Source organism: Atractosteus spatula, chromosome 15, assembly GCF_055471065.1.
Source record: "Atractosteus spatula isolate fAtrSpa1 chromosome 15, fAtrSpa1.hap1, whole genome shotgun sequence".
Taxonomy (NCBI): Eukaryota; Metazoa; Chordata; class Actinopteri; order Semionotiformes; family Lepisosteidae; genus Atractosteus; species Atractosteus spatula.
The window spans coordinates 3794529-3817215 of NC_142720.1; the positions used below are offsets into that span (position 1 = coordinate 3794529).

General features: G+C 49.0%; 1 protein-coding gene across 1 annotated transcript in view; it reads right to left on the reverse strand.

Moving 5' to 3' along the window:
• The window catches only part of LOC148819849 (RAC-gamma serine/threonine-protein kinase), a 98940-nt gene extending 93668 nt beyond the window's left edge, over positions 1-5272 (reverse strand). The window contains exon 1 of the mRNA XM_088933784.1: positions 5058-5272. The gene's annotated coding sequence lies outside the window, so the exon portion shown is untranslated. The remainder of the gene's footprint in view (positions 1-5057) is intronic.
• Positions 5273-22687: the final 17415 nt, after the last annotated feature.

The following is a 22687-nucleotide window of genomic DNA, read 5'->3' on the forward strand; positions in this document are numbered from 1 at the left end:
GGTCCAGTCTTTATGAAGAGATGCTCGAGGAGCAGAACCATTTGTTTTTACTTCCAGGATACAGGCTGAAGTGTCCTCAGCCGACCTGTTCTTTAACTCGGGCACCACAGCAGTGACAGGCTATCAGGTTTCACTGCGCTGCTTCCCCTGTGCAATTATGACAAAAAAAACCTGCATGATTCAGAAGCTCTGTAACCTGAGACCAAGAAGAGAAGCACTTTAAAAATAATAGTAGCACATTTTCACAGACAATTCCCCACTATCCAACATCAACACGGTTTGGACTGGAAAGAAGGTTGTAGAAGGCAATCGAGTTCAAGAAGGGGTCTCCTGCCAATGTCACGCAACACATTTACATCGCAAGGCTTGGCGGCCTCTGTGCTCCGGGGTCTCCCCGGCCCACACAGACAGAAACCTCAGAAGACTGGAGCAAACCTGGGCACCGCAGCACAGAGCAGCACAGCACCGTTCCGAAGACTCTGCCCTCCAGCAGCAGAAAGCCAGGCCCCTCTCGCAGGGAAAGGAGGAAGAGAGACACATTCTGAATGAGCGCTGCCAGCGAGGCCCATTCATGTCTGAGCGGTTCGCAAGCAAACTGGGTTACTAGGCTGAAACTCCGGGCTTGTTTCCTCAAACTAAAATGTTGCTTTCGGCCAAATACAGCTTTCCTGACAAGGGTAACAGGTCTTCACTTCAGCATTTTAGATTCCCAAACAAACCGATTATTATATTAACATAATATTTTAACAGAAGAGGGAGGCATCAATGTGCACACTCATAGGTTTAGCTAGCGTGCCTGTGAGGGCTTTACCCAGGCTAACGCAAAGGAGGCAGCAGAAAGTTAAGTAGCCAAACAGTGAGCAACATCAGGGACAAGGATAAGACTCCCGCCGTGCTGCATTCCGATTCAAGATATTCCAGCTGCAGGTCCCAGGGCAACATGGACTCACAAAGCAGTAAAGGAAATATTTCACAATCTTTCTATGCAAACATATTCAAAATAAAGCAAGCGAGCTTGCAGCAGCCAGCGCTTGGGCTCGGCCTTCTCGCCAGCCGGAAGCCCCAGAGTGGAGGCGCAGTGGAGGGGCAAGAAGGGGAACCCCCCCTCCATGACCACCGCCGGCACAATCCACGCTCCTGCCGCGTGACCCCAACACGCACCGCACCGCACCGCACCGCACAAGCCAGATCTCAGTCAAAAAGAAAAGCAAGTTACAATAAATATAAGTTACAGGGAAAAGATAAGCCAAGTTTAAAAATTCTCCATAGTTGCAGAGTGAGAGGGCTCTATCTCACTGTCTGGGGAGCCTGGTCTTCAGTAGGGTGAGAGGGCTCTATCTCACTGTGTGGGGAGCCTGGTCTTCAGTAGGGTGAGAGGGCTCTATCTCACTGTGTGTGGAGCCTGGTCTTCAGTAGGGTGAGAGGGCTCTATCTCACTGTGTGTGGAGCCTGGTCTTCAGTAGGGTGAGAGGGCTCTATCTCTCTGTGTGGGGAGCCTGGTCTCCAGTAGGGTGAGAGGGCTCTATCTCACTGTGTGGGGAGCCTGGTCTTCAGTAGGGTGAGAGGGCTCTCTGTCTCTGTGTGTGGAGCCTGGTCTCCAGTAGGGTGAGAGGGCTCTCTCTCTCTCTGTGTGTGTGGAGCCTGGTCTTCAGTAGAGTGAGAGGGCTCTATCTCTCTGTATAGGGGAGCCTGGTCTTCAGTAGGGTGAGAGGGCTCTATCTCTCCGTGTGTGGAGCCTGGTCTTCAGTAGGGTGAGAGGGCTCTATCTCTCCGTGTGTGGAGCCTGGTCTTCAGTAGGGTGAGAGGGCTCTATCTCTCTGTGTGTGGAGCCTGGTCTTCAGTAGGGTGAGAGGGCTCTATCTCTCTGTGTGTGGAGCCTGGTCTTCAGTAGAGTAAGAGGGCTCTATCTCTCTGTGTGGGGAGCCTGGTCTTCAGTAGAGTGAGAGGGCTCTATCTCTCTGTATAGGGGAGCCTGGTCTTCAGTAGAGTGAGAGGGCTCTATCTCTCTGTGTGTGGAGAGAGCTCTATCTCTATCAGGAGATACTTCTTTATACCAAGTCTGGAATGAGCCTGGAACAAGCTGCCCAGCCATGTTGTTGAAGATGATGCCCCGATACCCTTTTCTTTCAGGAAACAGCTGGATAAGAGCTTGGGATGAATTTACTACAATTAAATGGGCTAGAAGGGCAGGATGGCCTCATCTTGCTTGGAACCATTCGTGTTCAGCCTGCACTGACTGTCATGGAAGGGTTTGTGTAATCTGCAATGTTGCAAATGCTTGTGTTCTTTTCCACGTTCATGTGTACAATGTTAAACAACATGCTAATGTACAGGATATTTACATATTTGGAAGATACTTTTTTTGCTTACATGTGCACCCATTTAAACAGCTGGGTATTGGACTGGAACAATTCCGGTACATTAGGTTCAGTCTCAATCTATGCTCAAATGTTTAACAGCTGTGTCCCACCTGGGATTCAAACCCGCAGCCTACCAGCTGAGAGCCCCGAACCCGGAGCACTGCTCCACACTGCTGCCCTGCACAGGTGTAGCAGTGAGTGGACTGGGTAAATGCCGGGGCCGGTGGATCTCCACTGGCTCAGAGAGCAGTTGGGCCCATCCCACCCACACAAGAGGGGCAGAGGAATGTTGTAATTATCCGCCACCTGCTATAACAGAGGCTTAACACGCTCTACATATCCCATGAAGCACGGCCTGCTCTTCAGGCTTGGCAGCCACGAAGGTGCACCAACAATCCTCACCATTTTATACAGCGCCGCTCATGATCAGTCAAGGCACCGTACGATAAGCCAGCGAGACCTGTACATGAGTATAGCATCTAGACGAAACCCTGAAGACCCCAACTGGTCTTCAGTCAGGAACTCTTCTGACAGACCACACCGAAGCCACTGGGAAAACTCTCGCCATCAATCAGAGAGCCTGTCTCAAGAACTCGGCTGGCGCCTCTGAAACCATGCAAGCTTCACACAGCGAAGGGACAGAGGCACCCTGTCACACCTGGAGCAGCCTGTCACACCTGGAGCAGCCCATCTCAGGGCATGATCATCACAGCTTCCTAGTACCCTCACACCTGGAGCAGCCTGTCACACCTTGGGCAGCCCATCTCAGGGCATGATCATCACGGCTTCCCAGTACCCTCACACCTGGAGCAGCCTGTCACACCTGGGACAGCCCATCTCAGGACACAAGATCATCACACCCTCCTAGTATGATCAGCGCACATTACCAGACTGCCTCCTCCAGCGATTTAGCAGCAGCTGGAACAGCGACTTGCAGAACTCAGCAGCATCACTTTTTTCCAGTGAAGCAAGGAAGAGTGAGAGAGTGAGAGAGAGAGAGACTTCGTACTTTCTTCCAGCTGTACAAGCAATACAGTCCTGACAATATACAGCCATCAGTGCAATACCTGTACAGGGTTCTCTGTAGAACCCAAACCACTCTTTCAAGAACTGTGCTCATAGTACATCTGCTCAATTTGGGGATTTTGTCCACAGGAAGAGAAGCCAATCTGTGGCTATTCCATGCAGTAGAGGGAACAGGTTCATTCCAGACTGAAAGGTAAAGAAACAATGTCTCGTCTGTGGAGCCTCCTTCAGGTGTGACAGGTGTTTCTTTTCCTTCCAGGATGGAAACGGACCTGTACCTGCTTCTTTGCAGCCTGCGCATGCTGACGCAGCTCCCTTCTCAAACCTATTCTGTTCAGCAGGTCTACAACGTTATAAATCAGACTTTCACAAAAAACAATACTCTGGGCACCCAGATGAGAGGCATCATTATCTAGAGAGGCCCAAGGATTTGCTGTTCTATAAATAACATTTTAATACATATATACACACACACACACCATGCTTCGAACCTACACGATGGGAAAGTGACCCCACTGGCCAGCCGGCGCGGACAGGACGGACTGTCCGTCTCTGGGGCAGCCTGAGCAGACCAACGCCGACACGGGCCTGCGCGCACACCGCCGCGGCCGGGTATCGACCATCACCAACACCGCTGTCCCCTCCGCACTCCACACTCGTTACAGCCCGTCGTCTTCCCCGCATGAATTATTAAACGGCTACAGTGTCACGAAAAACAAAGAATAATACGCCTGTCAGTGCCGTTAGAGGCGGGAGACAGGCCTAGGCTACATGCTTCAATGTCGCCCGTTTCCACAGATCCCAAGCAGGGCTGCTCCTTGCAGGCAGGGAAATGAGACGCCGAGAAGGCAGTGGTACCTCTGCGCTGAAGAAGGCAACAATAACAGGCGGAGACAGCACGGTGTCTGAGAGACACCGCCGCTGAGCCGTCGGAGGCAGATTTGTTTACCATCCCGTCCTGCTCGTTTACCAACAAGCGCTAATGGCCGTGAGACAATACCGGCCGGAACGGCTCGGCCCGACAGCGCAGACCGGGCCGGGGGCCGGGGGCCGGGGGGCCGCCTCGCCGTGTAACAGCACACGGGATAGAGAGATCAACCCCCGAACCCTCCACCAGAACCACATGAAAAACACAACCGTTGCGCCAGCAGCGCAGAGCCGGGAGGAAGAGGAGGAGGAGGAGGAGGAGGAAGGGGTCTCTGCAGCATCCATCCCTCCCTCCGTCCGTCCTCGCGGACCCGCACCCCCGCGAGCCGCCGAGCCCCGAGCGCGGCGCGAGGAGGAAGAGCACGGTCCGCGCGGCCGGGCTGCCATAGATACCGCGAGTGCGGGAGGAGGAGGAGGAGGAGGAGGAGGAGGGGGGGGGAGACACAACAACAGAATGGCCACGGCGAGCGGGGCTGTGCAAACACGCAGTAGTAGGCCAGAGCCGGAGGAACTCCTCCTCCTCCTCCTCTCCCGGCTCTCCCGACCCCCGCGGCCGCAGCATCCCGGACTCGCCGCTGCTCCCACCCCGGCCGACGCGCTCCTCCGCGGCGGACCAGCCCCGCACTCGGGCAGGGGCAGCGCTCGACCCGCGGAGCGCTGCCGGAGCTGCTGCCGCACACCCACACCCTCACCCTCACCCTCACCCTCCTCATCACCCTCACCGACACCGGGACCATTCATTACCTGACTGGCGGTGATGGGGAGACCTACGGGTTCAGCCCTGCGGCAGCCTCCCCTACGCCGAGCCGCCCGTCACGCACAGTCGAGCCGAAGGAGCCGCGTCGACGCGCCGCTACCCGCCTCGGGAAGCCGAGGAGACGAGCGATAACGTGGAAATAACGGCAGGCACACGAGCGGCGGCAGCTCCTCCCAGCCCCGGGCTCTGCCGCTCCGCGTCTGCTGCTGCTGCTGCTGTTGTTGACTTTCAGGAAAACTCGTGACGTCACGCCCCGCGACGGCTCGCCGGGCGGCTTCCCTCTGCCTCTCCGCCTCTGCTCCGTCTGCGGCGCGGCCGGCTCGCTCGGGCCCCCAGCCTCTCCCCCACCCCCGCACACACACGCACACGCGCGGCCCCCCCCTTCCTCCCCCGGCTTACACTCGCGAGAGCCCGCCGCGGCCGGCTGCTCGGGGAGCGCGGACGCACGAGCCCTGGGGATGCACCGGGATGCTCGGGAAGAGGCGGATGAGCGAGCGCCCTCCCGTCACGCTCCTCCTCACGCCTCCCCACCCGGGACTGGGGTGCCTGTCCGGTCCACGGGGCTGCAGTTCAGGACCCAGCTGAGCTACACTGTGCCAGTGCCAGTGCTGGAGCTCTGCCTGTGAAGGAGCCAGCATGCCAACAGGTGAAACAGGAAAAAAAAACTAAAAGCACTGCTCGGGCTGAAATGCAGCCTTGTGACAGCAGCTTCAGCGCTGGTGAAAGCCCCTTGATGTGGGGCTAAATGTAAGTCAAGATGCCCTTGGGAAAAGGGGTGCGTTTGGAAGTCGTGAAGAAGCTGTGATGATTCTAGCAGTCTCAGCAGGGTCCCAGGAGATGGCAGACCGTGTTCTAGCTGCACCCCTGCTCCACTACCTGAGCCACGCAGTGGCCCTGTTTACAGACCTACCTGAAGGCGCCGCAGAAGATGAGTTCAGGTGCTTGTCGGCTGGGAAACCAGCTGCAAAAACTGCCAGCAGCCGAGAGGAAGGAAGAAGCCCCCCCCGAGTCAGCCTGCCTGAGCCAGGACACACAGCAGTCACAGGGCTGGAATGGCCTTTAAAGATAAGATAAGATCACTTTATTGGCCCTATACAATTTCTTGCATGAGGAATTTGTCTTTTCACAAACCCCAGCTTGCTCTCCATGAGACACACAGACAGGGTGAGAGAAGCTTGGGGTCAGAGCGCAGGGCCAGCCATTTATACAGCACCCTTGGAGCAGTTGGGGTTAAGGGCCTTGCTCAGGGGCCCAACAGAGTAGGATTCCTCTCCTAGCCACAGGATTTGAACCGGCAACCTTCCAGCCACAGGCACAGATCCTGAGCCACAGAGCCACCACAGCACCCCTTTTGACAGTGGAACACCCATATTTAACTCCTCTTCACAGCGTGCTGCTTCAGAAACTAGTAGGTCAAAATACGCGACTCCGTTTCCAGTTTGTCTAGGGGAACAGTGTCCTGTATCGATGAGGGAAATTCTGGAAACAGATTATGGGCCGGCTGTCCTGGCTCATTCTGAATCTTGCCTGTTTGGACAGAGAACCAGCAGAAGGCAGAAGGACAGCACCTAATCCGCACAGCTACAATACGATTTTATTTGGTTTTATTTTGTAGCAAAACATGAGTTAGAACTGTATGAACGTCTTTAGCACAAAAAAGAAAAGACCACTTAATTGCCAACATCAAGCATAAAAGAAGACTGAATGTAAAACCTGTATAGGGAAAAAATCGCAGATAAAAACAGTTTACTTTAATCATGTGCATGAAGAGTGAGTGACTACAGTATGTGATTCATTTAAAAAGTACCTTTCTAAGGAAACGGATTCATTTAAAAAGTACATTTCTAAGGAAATATTTAAAATATATAACAAGCTCTGCTATTGTGTTAAGACAGCAGCTTGTGACAAATTAGCATCAACATCCTGGTGGCTATTTTCTTTCCTTTGTAGAGAAGAGGCTTCATCCCTTACGTGAGTGATAGTTCGAAATTCAAAAAGAACCAAAACAAATATTAAAATAGTAGTAGCCCTACTCTTCTAATGGTGAATCTCATGTCAATATTATGCTTCTTGGCACTCTCACAAACTTGTGCTCTCCAGCACCATGTTGTTGTTGAGGCCATAGTGCGTCTCTAGCATCTCTAGCCTGTATGCATTACTGTGAAGCTGAACGAACACACATGACCAATAATGATTTATTAAACTCCCCTGTTTGAGTAGCAGTCAAAAGCAACAGTGGCACTAGTATTACTGAACCCTTTTCATGAAGATGAGAAAATGATCCATCACACTCTCCCCTCCAACGCTCTTCTTATATCATACACAAACAGCACTCTCCTGCTTGTGTTTTGGGGGTTAAACTTGACTAAAGACAAAATATGAAGCAGTGATTTCATCATGCGTCCTGCGTTCTACAGGCTGCCTCGCTATCGGAGATGACTCGACCTGAGGTTGCAGTAAGAAAAAGAAAACAAGGAAAAAGCTGATGTGGTGGATCCGAACTCACAGAATGCCTCTGATTTAATCAGTCTATTTTTATTCCTGCAAAAACGCGGCTCTAGATAATTAATGTTTCACAGCGCTGTCACCGTTTAGGGGGCTGCTGTGCGTCAGAATGGCACTGAATTGCAATCCACAGCTACAGTACACCTCAACAGCAATGGCTGAACTCCTGCACAAGACTAATCGGTTATACATATACCGTACATACAGAGAGCACAGAGCAGAACTGCAGTGTATAAATAAATCCATTTTCTAACAGCTTTTTTCCGATTCATGGTCACAGGGCAGCTGGTGTCTATCCCAGCAAGCAACAAGGCAGGGTACAGCCTGGACAAGACTCCAGTCCATCGCAGCGCGCACGCGCGCACACACACACACACACACACACACACACACACACACACACACACACACACACACACACACACACACGGCCAACTTTCCCAGAAGTCCATTCACCTACCAGCATGTCTTAGGAGTGTAGGAGGAAACTAGACCACCCGGAGGAAACCCATACAAACACGAGGGGAACATGCAAACTCCTCACAGATAGATCCCCAGGAATTGAGCCCAGCACTGTGAGGCAGCAATGTCAACCAGTGCACAACCGTTCTGTCTACAGCACAGTAATACAGATAGATGAAAAAGACATTTTTAGTTTTCCACAAGCTTTAAATGATTGAAAACATAATGTTCCCAACAAAGATCCTATAACCAGAATGAAACATTCCAATTTCCAAAGACTCGGACCGAGCAGAACTCACAGCACCTGGATCGCCAGCAGGTGAAGAGCTGGGGGACACCAGGCCCGAGGACAACAGGACCTGTCACTGCCACTGTTTGCTGTGGAGTGGCTTCTGGATTTGATGTTGAGGAGAACAAGGAGGAGTGACACTCGCTGGCTGCCAGGAATCGGGCACTTCTGAGTGCACTGTCAGAGCTCAACGCTCGCACCCGTGTCGAAGATGGGACTGGGCCATATGAAGCATTCCCTGCCCGCCTCCAGATACCGTATGCCCAGATATTTCCCGCTCAGCACTTGTGTTCACTGGTCCCCAGGACAGTGCACTCGTAACCCCGCTCGTGTGCTGGTGTGTAATTTAACCAGAAACCCATTCAGATGAATCTCACTTTTGCAAGGGAGACCTCTGAGCGGAGCTGGGCAGGAAAACCCCAGTCATGGATGGGGATTCTTGATAGTCCAGCTGTTTTAACATGGTTTTGGAGTTGGTGGTTTCCAGTGAAGTCGGGAGCTTCGGCTGAATACGTGAATGACTATGTTTTCCACAGCTCACAGCTTCTGGGCATCGCTTCGGAACGTGTGGTCCAGAGGGAGTAGTGCTGCCATCCCTCCAGCTGCAGGACAGCTGGACAGCACAACTGGCTGCTTCAACCACAGCGATGCCAGGACTCTTATTATTATCACTGCATGGAGCAGACAGCACCTTGAAATCTAAACTACTGCAGGCAAAGATCTCCAGATACCTGCAACACTTTATTTTAAGTATATTAACATTGATTTCTCATCACACTCACAAAACACTAACCCTGGTCTTTTCGTTTCTTATGGTAATGATGCTGTTGCTCTGGCAACATTCTTAATTATTGTGACGGCCCGTTTAAGGAACTCATCTCACCAGCTTAAACCACCCCTGGCAAGCAGGGCATGAGGCTGGCTGGCTCTGGTGGCCAGCAGTATCGATCGCTGCACAGCTGCTGAGATATTACCACTTCCTTTATCCTCAGTTCACATCACAGGGACCGCCAGACAGCAGCTAGCCCATTACTGAGGTTTCCACATTCAGACTTTCCAAGTCAATAATCTGTGCCGCACAGTTCATAGCTCCGTTATTGGGACACATGGGGACCTCAGTAGCTCCAGACACAAGTGCCATCTATTTAAATCTAAAAATCTATATACAGCACTGTATAAAGCCTGGCTCACACAGTTAGTCTCCTGTTTATCATGATTAAATACTGTACTATGCATGTGCACCCCATTAAGTTTGGGAACTCCTTTAACTAATTAATCAAATGACAAGTGCAGGGTTCTCGTAATGTATCAAGAGTGTGGTCGTCAACTGGACATGTAATAAAGTTTCAGCGTGTCCAGCTGCCTGTTTGACAAGTTTCATTTGTCAAGTGTCTTGCAGAGAAGGTGCACAAACATTTGACCATGGAAGCAGAAGGTTTTCAAAGCACAACCCAGATAAAATCGAAACTTTGATCTACCCACGTGTCTCGGATTCCACAGCCAGAACTGAGCAGCAGCTGTCTGTTGGGAAAACAGGGTGAACAGACAGCAGAAACACAGCAGACAAGACTCGCTGCCAGGAGACGGACACGAGACCTGGAATTTAAAGGTGGAGTCCAGCTCCTGCTTTTCCATTGATTTGTCCCTAAATGAAATAACTGCACTTTTCCCGAATGTGATTTCCTTTCTCCACTTGGAACAAAGCTGTGGTGAAGAGCCTGATGTGTGCTGTGGCAGTGTTGACCACATTTCGTTTTGTCATCCCAACACCTCTGTTATTTCAGAGCCCTTTATTCGAGGGGAAACTATTTTAAGCAGGACAGCACATCACAGAACAATCTTGACCCCCGTGAAACAAAACACAAAAACCCCTGCCTTAATGAGCGCGCAGAAAGAACTGAAGAACTGTGAGAAAATATGAAGCACACAATGGAGCACACTCAAACATTCACCCCTGTTAGCAGCTCTGCTTTGAACTGGAGCTGAGGTTTGTGCCATTAGATATGGAAAGCCAGATAATTCCAATGTTTCAATGGCTCCCAACCCTGGGCCTGGAGCTCAAGCTCTTAATTTCAGTTTTCTCATTAGTGTGTATCTGTAAATTTCCTTCAGCACATAAAATGTCAAGTGGGATTTGTAGTTGTACCAGGCCTGCCTTCATGCACTTCTGTTGCCTGAAATGTTAACAGATTAGACCACAGAGGAAAATAACGCTCGTTATGGGAAGTGATATGGTGTCATTGCCACCTGTGTCTGTTCATTAGCAATTGATCAAGCATGTTGAAAGTTGAGGAGACACTGCTTAAACATTTGTACAATGAAGGTGCTGGGAGCCCTACAGTTGCATATTGTTGGGACTCAGGACTGAGCACAGAAACAAGTTAAAATCAATTTTTAACAAGCAAGTGGATCAGATTCAGTCACCTATCGGCACTGGAGATGATGCAGAGCCAGTAGACACAGCAGTCCTCCAGGACCAGGCCACAGGTGGAGACACAGAGACCACAATCACAACCTATCAGGTAGACTTACTTTCAGTCCCCTTGCTCAGTGTAGGACCTAAACCACTCCAGTGCATGGAGTCAGTGGACTGTGTTTCCCAGGCCAGGAGCATGACGTGGTGAAGCTCTAGATCTCACAGATGGACTGGCTGTCTGTCTACAGTCTCATCTCACACACTCTGGCTCCCAGAGGCTCTCAATTCTGCACTTAAGAGATTTTTATCAGACCAGTGCTGCAGGCCTTTCAGCATTGCTGGATCTGGAAAGGGCTTTAATACTCATTCCCAGACCTGGATGACATACAGATTAGGCAGTTAAAAAAAGCTGCTTTGCAAGACAACTATATCAGTGCTTCATCCACCCTGAGCCCCATGCTCTTCCTTGAGCTATCCATTGACAATCCCAGGCCTCTGGAAGTGATAGGATCTCTGAGCACTGTGGATTTCCGGCTCATTGTAAGACATCTGGAAAGTGCCATCCTGTCCATTCTCTCACAACTGAATTAAACTGGCTGATCTTAAACTGAACAGGAAGTAATTTACAGATAACCTAAAATGAATACTAAATTATGTTAGGCAATGCCAGAATTAAATTAAGACATGTGGAGATGAACTGCAACACGTTCCTGCCAAGGCACACAACGAGCAGGAATTTGCATCATGCATCTATGTTGCCTGTTATTGAGTTGCTGTTTCGTTTTTGCTTTCCCTTCTTCCTCTGTGATTCCCGGCAGGAGCTGGAGCCCGAGTGTGGCTTGTGAACCAGAACGGGCGCTTCTGTCCTGGCACTGCCAAATGGAGAAGCTGTCCTGCACACCTTTGCGGGTCAATGCTGCGGCGCCCCGGCCTCCCCTCCTCTCTGTGTGCAGCTGTTATCTACCCAGATGCCCCCTCGGCAAACCAGAACACATGCCTCCGCGGCGTCTCTCCTGGACCGGCATGAAAAAGCTGAGCTGCAGCATGTCTGGGCCCCCCGGCCCCCCGGCCCCCCGGCTGGGACGAGACGGCCCTGCTGCCAGCCGGACATCGGAGCTGCGGAATGTTGTGGGCTGGCCGGCTGCCTGCTCGCGGGGAGCAGGGACGCCAGGCGGCACGGAACAGAGGGGGTGCGCGGACCGGGGGGGGCTCAGTCTGCCACCCCCCCCCCCCCCCGCCAGGAGCAGGGGGTAGAACTCGCGAGCGCGCGGCTTCTGCTCTGCACCGTCTCGGGAAAAGCGCGCGTAAAAATAAAAGCCTCGCTCGCGTGCTGAACAAACGCACGCATGAGGGGAGACATCATTTTTAATCTTTTTTTTTTCATTTTTATTCAATTATGATGCCTCGTATATTTTCATTTTCAAGCTCTGTTAAAGTGACACAATTCGAAGAAAAAACATTGGTGACGGATGTTCTTACCTCGGCCTTGGGATTTCCACAGACGAGGACAGTTAATGCAGATTCGCTTGTCTTCTCACAGAATTGTTAAACATCTGAGAGAGCACCATTTTAAAGCCAAAAGACCAACACATTATTTAGATGACATATTAGCAAAAACATGCCAATGTAAGGGAATATCAATATACACTGAATTCCAAAGGAAGTCCAGCATCCATCGTCAGAAAGCCATTTATACTTGGTAATTAGTGGCAGCAACCCATAGAAACATGCAGACTTCACACAGACAGGTGCCACAGTGCAGAGCCGAATCCAGGACACAAAGGCTGTGAGACATCCACACAAACTGGAATGATATTCCACACATTAATAAAAAAACAGCTGGCGGTAAAGCCTTTTGTTACAGGGCCACATTCATTTATTCCTTTTTTTAATTGTATAATGTTAATGCATAACGTTAGAATGCCCAAGGGGGTTGGGCAGCCAGTTGACCTTGGACACCTAGAGGTTTTTTTTCTCCTTACTAAGGAGTTTTTGGTTCCTCTCCTCTGCTGTCTTCTGGTCTTTTCTGTTCTGTATTCACAACATGTACGGTCACTTGCTTTGTTAAGCGCCTTGGGGCAACCCTGTTGTGAAAGGCGCTATATAAAAAGAAATTTAATTGAATTGACTATCCAAGCCCCAGCTAGCACTTCATTTATTCAGGTGTTTATTTTACTGATACTGATATTGATACCTTCTTTCTTCTGAAGGAGCAAATCCTGATTTAAGACAACCATACAGGCCGGTGCACATTGTCGATCTATGGGCCATCCCATTAAAAGTATGGTGTTGATCGGGAAAGGGACTGGAGACTTTGATAGAAATCCTATCAAACACACAGAAACGCGGGCAAGATGCTCTGCTAGCCTGACTCTCAGTCACAGTGGGTCTGACACTCAGCATTAAAAGATATGAAAATATTGCACAGAAGTCTTGAGGCATTTTCCTCACAGGCTGCTCTCTTCTGTGAATGACAGTGATTTGTGATGCTGCAGAGGTGAGCTGAGACAGGTCTCAGAGCAGGACGCCCAGTGTTGAGGGACATCTGTCTGCCTGTCCGTGGGGTCCTGCTTGTGTCCAGACTCTCTGGAGTGTCATTCTTTCAGTACAGCGCTGCTGAAGACAGCAGGCCCTTGCTTGTCTGGAGTTTGTGTACTCACGTGCAGGGATGTATTGACTCGCTGGACCCTGACATCCCCATCACCTCAGCCCTGCGTGTTAGCGAGCATGAATGAGCCAGCACAAAGGGCCTCGTCCTGCTGCTGAATTTATTGAGGTTCTTAGACAATTAAGTCACCCAAAGCAGAAGCAGGCATGATCAACCGTAATGACATGCCTGGAAAGAAAGGAACTCAAGTCAGCTGATAAACACCAGTAAAACTAAGCCTGTACACCAGGAAATTATTTTTAGGCTTGCAAGTGGTGGAAGTCGCAAGGATTTCCATTTTTTTTCCCTCAAGTTTGTAGCCGCTCGTACTCGGAGTTGAGCGACTCCAGACCAGGCGCGTGCGCTGGAGAAGACCCGCCGTCCAGTCTGTGTCAGCCATGATGGCAGCCTGACCTGGGAGCTGCAAAACCATGTCAGCGTCTTCCTGATTGAACTCAAACTCGTCAGATTTCTGTCGAAAAATTGCTATTATAATTTTTGTTTTCACCCATGTTGAAAAAATACAGCCCATCAGGCTCCCTGCTCTGCAAAAAGCTGTTTGGCCAATTAACTCTAAACTAGAACAAGTATAGCTCTAGTGAGGTCGAAAATACATGAAAACTGTGTTCCTGTGCGATGCTGTTTGACAACCATTTCTTTTACTTAGTTGTCAACATTTAGTGTGTAACAACAACACCTGCTGTTTAAAAAGTGCTTGATCAATTAACTCTAAACAACTGCAATCAAAGCTCGTTTGCTGTGAATGTTCCCTGCTCTCAGGTCAAGTGCTTGGTGCCAGCTGGCCTTTTACACACACTGTTCCTGTCCAAGGACTGTCTGGCCAGCAGTTACCCTTTCCTGCCCCTCCAGTTAACATGTGGTGAAATGGGGCTCCATTGTCAATCACAACTGCCGCCTGGCCGCCATTTTACTACCAAAAGTTTTCAATCAAAATTGAGACTTCAATTGTCTGGCAACTTCTGTACCAGCCAACATGAACACCAAGACCTGCTTCAGAAATGTGCCTCACCAGTGGCAGAGATATGTTTATTTGCCCACACTAGAGCATCACAACCTTGGCAAACAGCACGCTCTAGCACTAACTGCCTCTGTTCAACACTGCTTGGCCTGTTAACTCCAAATATGATAGTTATCGTCCTAGTAAGAACTTGACTACAGAGCAGCAAAACAGAGATCCTGATCAGACTAGAGTGGCCTCCACACTACTGTATGTTTCTCTTGTCTTTATGCATCCTACACTGCAAACTGTTGCTGGGCAAAAACTGTAGGACCAATTATTTTTCAAACTTGGCAGGTGTGGTTCAAGTTTCCCCATATTTCACTGGCACTTCACTCAAGACTATTAAAATAAATGGTAGGCTCTTGAGTGTAAGCTTTTAAAACGGCTTTCAGTTCCCTAGCTACATGCAGCTCTTCCAATCTCTTGAAAAGCAAGGCTGCTCTTTGATTTAGAAAGGAGCGGCACTGCCAGCAGCGAAAGAAACTAACTTTCAATTTCTCGACTGTGCAGACACAGCCCGAGATAAATACAGAGGCTGTTTACTCTCTGCACACACTCTGTAATAAAGTCGCGCCAGTAGCCGTAAGCACAGCCCCATCACCAGACACACTCGGTCTCTAAAAGAAGTCTTGGGATTTCAGGGTCTTGTCCTAACCGGAAACCTGAGCTGCTGGAGCAGAATTAGGACAATCCCCCGGGGGTGGGGGGGTGAGGGGAGCAGCTCAGGTACCGTCGGGGGGGCCGACCGGGGGGCTCCAGGTTGTGTTGTGCGGGAGGACACTTCTGGCCCCGATCAAGCGAAGCAGAAGAGAGCCGATGAGCCCAGGTCTCCACTACAGAGGTTTTCCTTTTCAAGTCGTCCCCGGCCCCCCGGCCGGCCCTCTCCCTGTTCCAACACCGTCCCCCCGGGGCCCCCTCGGCCCCGGAGCTGGGGCTGTGGAGGCAGCTGCTCCAGCCCTCTCCTCTCCAGCCTTTTGTCCCCTCATTTTAAAAGCATTAAAATTCCGTTACAATTTTACAGAACGCTAAAAAACGACAGAAGCGATTATCAGGTTTCCAGGCAGTGGAAGCCTCCAGTAGTTCAAACGGTAGGGCTTGTTTCTCATTCTTGTAGGCCGTCCTCGATGTGCAGGGCAGATGTGTTCCTGAAAGGTGTCGTGAAAATGAACCCCCAAATACAATACTTACACAGGTACAGCATATTCATCACACACATACTGTAGAGAATATTCATTACACTGGTACAGCATATTCATCACACACGTACTGTAGAGAATATTCATTACACAGGTACAGTTTATTCATCACACTCTAGTATTCTAGAGAATATTCATTACACACTTACTGTATATTCAATACACAGGTACTGTACAGCATATTCATCACACACTTACTGTAGAGAATATTCATTACACACTTACTGTATATTCATCACACTCTAGTATTGTAGAGAATATTCATTGCACACTTACTGTATATTCAATACACAGGTACTGTACAGCATATTCATCACACACTTACTGTAGATAATATTCATTACACAGGTACAGTATATTCATCACACACGTACTGTACAGTATATTCATTACACACTTACTGTAGAGAATATTCATTACACAGCTACTGTATATTCATTACATACATACTGTAGAGAATATATATTACACAGGTGTATATATTCATCACACACGTACTGTAGGGAATATTCATTACACACTTACTGTATATTCATTACACAGGTACTGTACAGTATCTTCATCACACACTTACTGTAGATAATATTCATTACACAGGTACAGTATATTCAGTACAGACGTGCTGTATATTCTTGTGAGATGTTTACATAGTTATACTACACATCACTGTAAACTAGATGGGAGTCAATGCTCTCCAGCCTGATGTGAACCGTGTTGCTGGAGGAGGGAGTCCTGTACCCACAGACACATCTGAACTGCACAGTTCTCTTCACTAGTTTTACCGTGAGACTTTAAATCACCTTTTATTTCAAAGTCCTGTAAATACACCCGTAATTGTAGACTGCTTTGAGCATTTTATTTACTGAATTTTATTTCTAAATGATTTGCATTGAATTTCCTTTTTTAAAGATGTTTTTTTTCACACAGTAGCTTACAAGTGTTGAGATATCTTGCATCACAGACATGATAACATTTGATTTTCTCTGTGCATCTGCGTTAAAAAAGGTCGGTCCTTGACTATAGTTCATTCCTTTGACTGCGACACATGACGTTGTGGCCACCAGCATAAAATCAGATCTTGACCACACTTTTGTTTTCACACCCTGTGGTGCTTTTGTATAATGGAAGTCTCAGCTTGTACTGCCTGGCAAAGACACCAATATAGCAAAATGAATAGGCAATCGGTTTATTCCCTTGCTGAAAAGAGAAGAGAGAAAACAACGTTTCGGCTGTGAAGCCTTCTTCAGGTGTGAGAAAGACAGGGCAGACAGCAGAGATTAAACAGCACAGAAGAACAAAAGCTGGGAGAGGGGAGGAGGCAGGAGGGGCCACTCAGGAAGTGCAAAGTGGAGAGAGGTGAAGAAAGGTCTGAAGTCAAACCTGCATGAGAATAGAGAAGATCACATGAAAATAAGTCTGTCGTTGAGAGAAGGGGGACGGTGTGAACCTAGTTTCAGGATGAGTTTCGTTACTGTCGTCTTTCTGCTGTGGGAGTTGAGAAACCCTTCTTTGGGAACAGAGACAGAGAGACCGGTGTGATCATGGCCGTCTGAGGTGAAATGAGAAACTATGGGCTTGGAGAAATCTTTCACCTTCACAGCCCTAACATGTTCTCTGAAGAGGTCTCCTAGTCTCCTTCCAGTTTCCCCAGCGTAGATAGCTGGGATTTTTTTGCAGGAGATACAGTAAATGAGGATGTCGTCTGGGAGATCCGGAATTGACCTGAGGGGCCCTGAATGAGTGTGGTGTTAGATATATATTTGCAGATGATGCAGCAAAGCACCTGGTGGAGATGATTGTTGAGGGCGGTCAAGGGAGCTGTGAACCAGACGTTTACGTAGACTGGGTGGTCGGCGGTAAGAGATGATTGGGCGGTTAGAAAAAAGGGTACCGATGGAGGGATCGCACCCTCTACTGTAGAATGGAGTAGTTGTTAATAATGGTCCTGGGGACAGAAAGTGTGTTAGAGTGGTAGGGAAGCACCAAAGGAATGCAGTTGTGGGACCAGGAGTTCTTGGTCGAGTTGATGATCCGAGGGCTGTTTTTGCAGACTTACGTATGCTGACGCAGCTACCCACCCGAACTACTAGCAAAATGAATTAGTTCATTCCACAAGTTAAAAATACGAGCTTCACCTGTCACACTGACTCACCGATTGATTTAAAATGAAATGATCAAGAATTTAGTTATTTGACTTTGGTAAATATACCAGAAGGCAACTGCAATCTCATGATAAGGAGGAAAGACTACTGTGAAAAAAGTACTGCTGGGAAAAACTTCATCCAACGGGACTCAGCTCAGTTTGACAGCAGCAGGACTATCTGCAGTGTGTTTCGGTGAGGAGAGCATGCGAGTGCTGTGCAGGTAACTGGGGTAAACCAGGGGTGTCAGTGCTTCTGAGGCAGGGTCAGTTTCTGGGAGGCTGCTTCGCCCAGAGCTCAGCTACGCAGCATACCAAGAGCAGAAGAGAGGTATTGCTGCGTGAATTCAACTAGTGAGGGAAATGACTTGCACGGATTTGAATAAAACTTTAGCCCGGCCACCTGTCTCCCAGATAGTGACATGGATTCTTCAATGAGTGCTTGGGCTATGGCCTAGAGCCACTGGTCTGGAGGGTAGAGTGCCACCTACTGGTCCATTATATATAGCAGCAGCTGGAGTTTTGTTCTAAAAGGTGGCGTGGCCTGTTTCAGCTCTAGGTAATGTTCTCAGACCTGCTGGAAAACAGTGCAATCGGCCAGATGACACTGAAGCAGAGTCCATCTCCAATTTGCATTAAAGCCACCTTTGTCCCTGCAGATGGGGTTGAGAAAGCCAGTGGACTGGCTTTCACTAATTAGACTTTGCAAGAAAGCTGCCTGCCTGCTGCAATCCCCGACTGCCAAAATTCGTCTCGGATTCTTCATAAGCACGTCCGGTGAATAGGCTCTTGATTGCTTGATGAGTGAGTGACTTCAATCACCGCCTGCAGAGGCCTGTGCTGTCCAAGGCAGCTCCTGGCAAGTCCTCGGGACTCAGGAACGTTCCTTCACTCCCTCTGGCAATTCCAGCTGCTACCTGCATGAGGCATCTGGACACAGAGGACCAAGGGATGCCCACTAGGCCCTGCAGTCACTGTTGTACAGGGTCCCAGGAGCACTGAACCACAGCTAATTGAATCCTCCTGGCCAAGCCTGGCTCCCAGCTGTTTGCAACTACCCAGCACATATCTTCAAGCAACACGAACATCTGGATTTGCCTTCAAGCAGGAATGCTTGTGGCTACAAGATATCTCAACACTGGATACAAAGGAAAACAGTCCATCTGCTCAGGTTATTCTGGGGTAATTGCTTCTATTCAGGATTTTTCTTAAATCGAAAAAAAAACTTTTTTTTTTTCCTGCTGTAGTAATTTTCTCCATCTTTGAAGAGAACAGCAGCTTTGAATGTTTCTTACATCTCTGCAGCTGTGGCCATTTTCCTGAAGGATTGTATCCATTCCGTTCCATCTAATGCAGGAGTAGTTTCTGAAAGGAGAGCGAGTATTGAAAGATAACTGAAATGATATAGATTAATCTGTATGGTGGTTGTTGTTTCTTTCACTGTGAGACAATCCTTTGCTTTTGTTTATTTGGGTTCTCCATGTTGTATGCAACAAATTTCCCTTTTTTAGCTTAACAGATAATTAATTAGCAGGTATAGGCCTGCATCTTGCCCAACACATGACTCACACTCGTGCCTCTGACCAGGGCCATTTTGACGTTTATGTGCAGAAAAACAAGGATTGTCCTGTTATGTGCTGAATGTTATTCAAGAGGTGTACTTTTTTGTTGGGTAATTCAGTACAAGATGGAATTCTAAACACAAATTTCAGTGCCCACTGAAAGAAACTTTAAATGGAGTGAAAAAAATATGATGATGATGATAATGATGATGATGATGACAACGCACCTTCCAGAAAATTGGTGGACTTATACCGATCAGTCTTTACACTGGCAGCCTGACTTCAGCTATAACCATTTCATCCACTTCAGGGTGGCAGGGGAACCTGGGTCTGTCCTGACAAGCAAGAGTTGCAAGGAGAGGTACACCCTGGACAGGACACCAGTCCATCACAGGGCAGACACACGGACACACACACTCACACCAGGGCTACATTTCACCAGAAGTCAATTGACTCACCAAAATGTCATTGGACTCTGGGAGGAAACCAGAGAACCCAGAGGAAACTTTCACAAACACGGGGAGAACATACAGCTTCTCATGTCTGTAGTTAAGCCCAGGGTACCAGCGCTGTGAAGCAGCATGCTGATAACTGTGCCATCGTGCTGCCCCCCTTCCAGATCTCTCCTGCCTTATTTTCTAGTTGCTTCTGCTAGTAGCACTGCTCGTACCCTCAACAGCAGCGGGCACAGGACTGCTGACATCTCCGAGAGGATTCCTGGAGGAAAACCAAGGAAACAAGAGCTAATCCCGAGTGAGCTGAACAGCTGCCACTCTTCCGGGATGTTCACTCCAGGGGTCTGCAAGGACAGATGTGCGATGGGAAAAAGTCCCAAAAGCAGAAATGGGCAGAGTCTCCCTGAGAAATCCTGGGAATTCTCCTCTGGGTGTTGATGGCGCTTGGGTTTTCAGATCATTTAGCAGCACAACTGGAATATGAGACGCTCAGTGTTAACGTCCACCGATTTGCTATCATCTTTATAAATACGCTGTGTTGACTGTAACTACCTTGGGGATAGTGCTGTCACAGAGGGATACAAACTGTGTCCTTCACATCTGGGCACCCAGACTGTGTTTGATTTTTAACAACTGGAATTCTGTTTTTCTGTTCTGTTTGTTTTCTCTCCCAGCAGATAACAAGAACCACTTCTCTAAACTGCAGGGCTGCTCCCATTCCTCTAATCCTCTAATCCATCCCATAATAACCCACCTGGTAGTGTGTTTCTCAGTGTGTCTAACAGATGCACAGCAGCTGCAGTGAGATGTCCTTTGCCAGGAGGACCTACTACTGTAAGATACAGATCCTTCTCAACCCCAGACAGCAGCTCTTCACTAGAGTCTTTTCTTCTGTTTCAGGCCCACCTGCCATGGAGCTCACCTGCTGGGGGTCAGCTGGCTGCCCAATGGGACACATTACTGACCACTGTAAGCATGGTGGGCAGTCAGCCCTGCTGTCTGTCTCACAGCTCCTGAGTCCTGGGTTCGATCCTGGCCAGAGGAGCCTCCTATGGGGAGTCCAGTCTGCACGTTCTCTGTGTGGCAGAGAGGGTTTTCTCCAGTTTCTTCCTGCAGTTCAGACATACTGCTGGGGTGTGTAAGATGTGCGCCGCCTGGTCCCACATGTGTCCTTCCCCGTGCAGCGTCCAGGGGGTGAGGGTCATCATGACCCTGTATCGGACAGAGCAGCCATTGAAAACCGACGGCCGTTTGTGCATCAGCGTTTCTGGTGCTGTTTTAACTGTTTATGTTGCTTTTGTAAAACAAAAACTGTTGTGCTCTATTTTCCCAGCTATGGAGGATCCTGTGAAGAGGGAGCTGTGTGGATATTTTTCAAGTCTTTTAAAAATCCAGCACATCGAAGGATTCGCAGTTAGGCCCCAGGCACGGAGCATATGTCCTGTGAAGACATTCCAGATGAGAGCCATCCCATGCCTTCACTACCACAGGTGGAGTTCAGGAGCGCCGGGCACACACCTCCATATGGTGAGGGAGTGCTCTGCGGTCAGCAGCTTTCTGGGGTCTCAGGTGTGTTTGGTGTGGACCCCCAGTGAGAAAGACTGTGCGCCCCACCACTCTACTGCTGAGCGCTGGCGACTCTCTGCTTTCCCTAGGTCTGCGCTCATGGCTGGACTGCGAAACACAGACAAAATCTGCCATTACACTCCCCCTGGAAAATGTCAAAGCACTTTCACAAACCGCTTTCCACATTACAAATATTCCAAAGAGATGGGCAAGACACATAGGATACAATGTAATACTGGGAATATCATAAATTAAGTTACAGTAAAAAAAAACAAAAGTAGGACTATATAAAAATGCCAGTGAAAGCAAACAAGGTCCTAGACATGATGTTTAAACACACCAGGGCTCAGCCCTTCTGGTCTAAGTGGAAAGGATGAGCCATGATTTGAAAGTATACAGGAAAGGAACCTGACACCCCAATCCAGTAGCTGTAACAAGTGAAGATATGAAAGAGAGAGCTTTCAAGGACAAATGTAAAATCAAAAGAAGAATTTTAAAATTTCTCCAGAATAGAAGCTGGTACAGAAATGGCAAGACAGAATAAAGATATATTAATACCAGATTATGACCGGGAGAAGACCCCAGCTGCAGATCTATAAAGAAACAGAAGGTTGTGTAATTCTTTGATGCTTGAGCAAGACTGGCAATCCTGCAGTTCAGTGCAGAGCAGACAGGAGCAGACACTAGTTCCTCAATCCCACAGTCCAGAGCAGACAGGAGCAGACACTAGTTCCTCAATCCCACAGTTCAGAGCAGACAGGAGCAGACACTAGCTCCTCAATCCCACAGTCCAGCTCAGAGCAGACAGGAACAGACACTAGTTCCTCAATCCCACAGTCCAGAGCAGACAGGAGCAGACACTAGCTCCTCAATCCCACAGTTCAGAGCAGACAGGAGCAGACACTAGTTCCTCAATCCCACAGTCCAGCTCAGAGCAGACAGGAGCAGACACTAGCTCCTCAATCCCACAGTCCAGCTCAGAGCAGACACTAGTTCCTCAATCCCACAGTCCAGCTCAGAGCAGACAGGAGCAGACACTAGCTCCTCAATCCCACAGTCCAGCTCAGAGCAGACAGGAGCAGACACTAGTTCCTCAATCCCACAGTTCAGAGCAGACAGGAGCAGACACTAGTTCCTCAATCCCACAGTCCAGCTCAGAGCAGACACTAGTTCCTCAATCCCACAGTTAAGAGCAGACAGGAGCAGACACTAGTTCCTCAATCCCACAGTTCAGAGCAGACAGGAGCAGACACTAGCTCCTCAATCCCACAGTCCAGCTCAGAGCAGACAGGAGCAGACACTAATTCCTCAATCCCACAGTCCAGAGCAGACAGGAGCAGACACTAGCTCCTCAATCC